This window comes from Ostrea edulis, chromosome 1 (genome assembly GCF_947568905.1).
Source record: "Ostrea edulis chromosome 1, xbOstEdul1.1, whole genome shotgun sequence".
In the NCBI taxonomy this organism is placed as follows: Eukaryota; Metazoa; Mollusca; class Bivalvia; order Ostreida; family Ostreidae; genus Ostrea; species Ostrea edulis.
In genome coordinates, this window is record NC_079164.1 from 111903075 (window position 1) to 111908728 (window position 5654).

Sequence of the window (5654 nt, forward strand, 5' to 3'; positions counted from 1 at the left end):
GCATTTCCGGTTTATCGCCACCTCTAGGCAAATGTATGCATCGCTGTAGTAAAGAAGTCGTTTTTAAATTAGTCGTAATTTTGCAATCGATCTAATACGGGGTTTACATTTATATCCGCAGGAACAATTTTGAGCAATATTGTTCAGAAATATAGTTCGTTGGACAATGGATAAAATATGTATAAAAATGTGACAATCTTGTCTTCATTCTGGGGAAAAGTGGGACACAAGAAGCAGGTTATTCTTCAGTTAAAATTCCCGTTTGAATCTGCGTCTGTTATGATTCAAGTGATTATTAAGAAATTCATTCTTGCGAACTTTTAAAATCCAATAAGAATATGTACATTAAACCGTGTTGGGCTATGTTGCCTTTGCATTGTAACCATCGCATAACGGTTAGAGGTGAAGAAAATCAATACTTTTGGATGGTGCAATCTATAATTAGAAGCCTCGTCATTAAGCTATACGTGAGAGTCATCAAGGTTTCCCATCTGTGTTTTGACTGCAGTTCCGACGCAGTAAAAATGTTGCCCGACACGGCAAATGTGTACAACCACAGGTGTGTGAATTAATATTAATAGAAAAAAGAAAGAAAAAACTATATCTAGGTATGTATAAATAGACGTATATATATATATATATATATATATATATATATATATATATATATATATACATATATATATATAAGTTTATTAGCAATGATTGGCCATCTTATAAATGTTGGAGCCAGGCATCAATTATTGCCTTACAGGACATCCTTAAAAACAAGCAACATATTTGAGCCCTGGGAACAGATGCTCAGATACTTGCTGACCTAGTCCACAATAGACAATTCAAAATGTCAACTCATATAAAGTTAACATAGAAACACTACTGGTAAGCCAGAACGCCTTCACATAACGATGCTGTGCATCGTCTGCGCCATCAGTAGAGTTATGAGCTACGCCCCATGTTGTGAGATTTCTTTCTATCAGAGGCAAATTCTCACTACAGAATGAACAAAATAATGTGAATTTGAATTTGAATTTGAGCGAGCTTTTTAAACCAGTAGCATTAATAAAGATAACTTTTCATGATATGGAGACCCCCCCCCCCAATGAAAACAAAAACCAAGAAAAACAACAGACAGATGTTATGACACCCATGCACGGGCACACATATTAGTATGTGAATATGTGTATACATTGACGGTTTAATCCCGCCTATAATCAGTCAAAATGGAACAAACAAGATAATCTACATCTGTCATAGCGGATATATTAGATATCTGGTAGACTGGACTAGGTGAAAAGAAAATCATATATCAGTGTCAAGTATGACAGACTATGATCCAATTAGTCATAGCGCAGCCATGGCAATTCTTCCCCAGTTTTAGGAGATGCAAACACAGTTGGATCAGACAAAAATGTTTGCAAAGTTTGCTGTAACCTGTACAAAAAAAGTCATTCCCGAGATTAGAAAGGTGAACTTTGACGAGAATAGATCAGGTCAATATAAACGTAGCTCACGGTATCTAATGTAATTTCCACCCAAGCTCTTTAAAAATGATGCCACAGCCGTATTTGTCTGGTTCCTGGCTCTCTCTAAAGCCACATGGTTCCTCTCACCCCTCCATTCACCTGAGGCAAAATCTGAAACTAAACTAAAGCAGTGGATGGCAGCATTTTTGAAAGATGCTGCAGTGTTTTTATTATGTTAAAACTAAGTTTAATGGACCCCCCCCACCCTTGTGTAGGGATAGTATTGCCCCCGCAATGTAAAATTAAGATTTTGGGTGGGTCTTCCAACCGAAGCAACAATTTAACTTTTGTATAAAATTGCCCCCACCTCATGCCCCTTTGTCCTTGCCAGAAAATGGATGAATTGAGTCTACCTAACTGCAGGTTGGAACCAAAGAGAGACTTTCTTATATGACAAAATAACATGTTTAACCCGACGATCCAAATTTTTCTATGTTCTAAAATGATTAATAAACAAACTAACATAAAAACCTAATCTATCTGGATGAGTCCATTCATTATATAATTACGCAAGCATTGAGATTTCCATCTACCTTCTGTAGTAATATAATGCTCACTATCTCCGGAAGCCTATGTGTTATGGGCTGCATCTATACGGAATGAGTGCGCCCTACTGTCTATCCTCAACTCTTGCTTTGACGTATTGAAAACTGATACAACCTGGTATCTGGTCACATGGCTTCCTGGAGTTAAACAGAGCCCGCCTTACCAAAAAATGATTCTATTCGATTAGGTTTTAACTCTAATTATAGCCGAATGAAAGAGACAAGACAAATGGTCTTTTGAGTATGTTTTAAATGAATCAATACCCCTTTCCCTCCTGGTCAGTTTTTCGATGTTTTAGCAGTCTTACAGTATTATTGTGTGGTGAGCATAGAAGATTTTGAGCTTGAATGACATGACCTGCATCATGTTTACTGTTCTAGACTAACTCCCCATTGGGAAAATCAGAAAATGCTGTCAAAAATATGATTGAGAATAATGTAGATACATAATATGACTGGCATATCTTTGAAAGCGTCTGAACCATGGCAATTAAAATATCCAAGGTGTTTGATTTCCTTCCATCACTGTGTAGGTTGCTACGACTTTCTTGAGTAAAAATGACTGTGTAGTGTCAAGAAAACCGTCCAATTTCTTGTAGTAAGAAATACCTGCAATGTATGATTTCATTGTGTTACATGTAGGTGAAAACTTCGTGAGTGATAGGTATGACACAAAATCAACCAAAGTTGCAGGGGATGGGGGTCAGACTTGCTTTTGGAGATAACTGGTACAAAACATATGGTATGCCTTAACGTTAGAGACATACAGTTTTTTGGTATTGGCTGATAAAGCACAATTTAGAAAATCTTGGGATCTAAGCTGTAAATCATGTACAAAAATGATGGGGGATTGGGGATGATTGAGCATCTCCTTCTTCTTCGCTTCCATTGCTGTCGGGAGAGAGAATCCGTTTTAATGTTATGTATACCTGAAATATGCTCGGCTTTAATTTGAATGTTAAGTAGTAAACCTTGGAGAACTAATCTCCTAAGCAGAAACATCACTGTCTTGAACCTGGAGGTTTTCGAGTTAAGAATTGAAACCAAAGCTACGTTATCAGTATCAATAATGACTCGTTGACCTGAAAAAAACACTGCCCCAAACCTCAAATACCATGGTTATAGAAACCAATTTTAAAAATGTTATGTCAGAGAAAATATCTGACCCATTCCACTCCTCTGGCCAAGCTAAATAAACCCAATGAGTATCATATACTGCTCCAAATCTTAAACTGGCATTGCCTGCACTGTCTGTAAACAACTCTTATTCAAAATAATTCAACAAACTGACCATTCTACATGATGTAATGCTATTAAAATCATCTAAAAATGCAAGCCAAGTGTATATAACTTTCCTCATTTCCTCGATGACTCTACTCCTGTGATACGGACGGGAAAGCCCACAACATGCATCATACGGCCGCCTAACAAAATCCCTACCTGCTGGGATATCACGAATGCAGAAATCGAGTAAACCAGTAACTTCTTGGAGGTTGATAAGAGTAACCTTACGTTTTTGTAATATCTGAAACAACTTGAACCTGAGCTGCTCAATCTTATCTGATGGGATCCTAACAGTCATACTAAGAGTGTTTATTTCTAAACCAAGGTATACTTAACCGACAGCCCGTTGACCCTAGTGTTTTTTCCTCAGCTAAGGGGACACTGAACTATGCACAAATTGCTCTAAAATAGACATAAGATAGACAAAGTTTGGAGTACCTGCCCTCCCAGCGAGAAGAAAACCATCAAGGTAGTGTACCACATTTAAACTATTTGCCTGTTGGTTAAGTAACCACTCTAAAAATGTTGAAGATTTCTCAAATTTCTCACAACTAACCGAACAGCCAAATGGTAAACATTTATCCATGAAAATCATCCTCATCATTTTGAATTCTAATAACTCAAAATCAGACTTATATGAGCAGGTATCAACCTAAAGGCAAATTTAATATCCATGCGAGCTATTAAGGCCCTGTGACCAAGGTTAGCTAGCATGATAAGGGGCCTCATCAAAAGAAGAACATTTAACTGTGCAAACATGTTGTCTATGAAGTCGTTAATACTAGACCCATGTGGTTATGAGTTATAAATCGGAAAGAACCATCTTTCTTTGGTACCATACCCACAGGTGACAACATAAGGTTTTGGAGTCGTGAATGAATGGAAGGACCTGCAATCCTCCCCAAGCTTATTTTTGTTAATAACCACAGGTGATAACCAGATTTTGGAGTGGTGAATGAATGAAGGGACCTGCAACCCTCCCCAAGCGCTGTTAATAGCGTGCATAGCCTCCTCTTGCAAACTGTGCAATGATTTAAGTTTTCTACAATTCGATGCCACACCCGGGCCTTGGTAGCAAAGCTCAAAACCCTCTCTAAATCCCTGTAATGATTCTAAAGCTGCCACTTCATCTGGATAGTTAGCCAAGTACCTAGATAAGACGGACATACTAATAGAGAAGGGGGCGATATCCTCGAGGTCTAAACTGCTGGGTTGTTTAGGGGGTCCTAAAGCGCTGGAATTGTGGGGGGTCTAATAGTGGTCGATTGGGTGGATGGTACTCCATTCAAGTGTGGGTGCCATGATGGTGAAGCACTGGGTGGCCTGCAAATTCAACCAACATCTGAAATACATCTGCATTTGACATAAGGTTGATACAAGGAACACAGGATACTCTCGTGCTTGTATTGATATACAGTTTTACTACATTGCCCTTTGTAGTTGAACTCATAACATCTTAAGGTCTTCCATGTATAATGAAAGGATAATGAACAATTTTGAAGGATTTAGATCAACATAAAAGTTTATTGTTAAATAATGATGAAAGTGAAGCAGATGAAATTCACCTGACTGGTAAACGATTAGAAGCTGACCTTTTTACACTAAGACTTTTTTGGAAGAGTTGTATGTCCTTTGTAGAAATAAGAAATATTTAATTTTCTAAAAATGTGTGTGGTCAATGATTAATTTTATTTCATATTTTCATAAAAAGAAAGTGTATGTAACTTTCTACCAATAGATTAGTGTGAAAATATAATTTGTTTTTAAAATATTGTAATAAAACATGCTTTTCCCATATACTTCAATGTTAAATTCTAGGTGAAATAAATCAAGCACTAAACAAAATTTTGAAAATTCCTATGGTGGATTATTTTTATTTGATGAACCCTTCAAAATCATACCATGGTTACAAATATTCTACCATCCATTTATTAGATATGAAATATGGTCATTGAATACTTTAAGGGGATGGCTTGTGACACCAACCCTTGGACAGTGAGTGGGTTGTACGTGTACAACAGCCACAACCCTTGATTAACAACAGGACCGGGGTTGTATTCTTTTTTCGAACGGAATTAAATATCATAATCCCTCCATCCACGTGCCTCTGATCGACTGGCCTATTCTGATAGTATGCATGTATTTAAACAGGATGCAATACATTCTGGGTGTGTCAATGCATAAATTGAGGCATAGATAAAAATGCATTGGTCCACACCTGAATATCTGAAATTACCATGGATTTACATTTTGATGATAAGTTAAGTTGCCTCCTTGCATAAAATTTTTTATTATCGTCATT

The 5654-nt window shown here is 37.1% G+C and overlaps 1 pseudogene; it reads right to left on the reverse strand.

Moving 5' to 3' along the window:
- Positions 1 to 1586: 1586 nt before the first annotated feature.
- Positions 1587 to 2957, reverse strand: LOC130048691 (uncharacterized; annotated as a pseudogene).
- Between the last annotated feature and the right edge of the window lie 2697 nt (positions 2958 to 5654).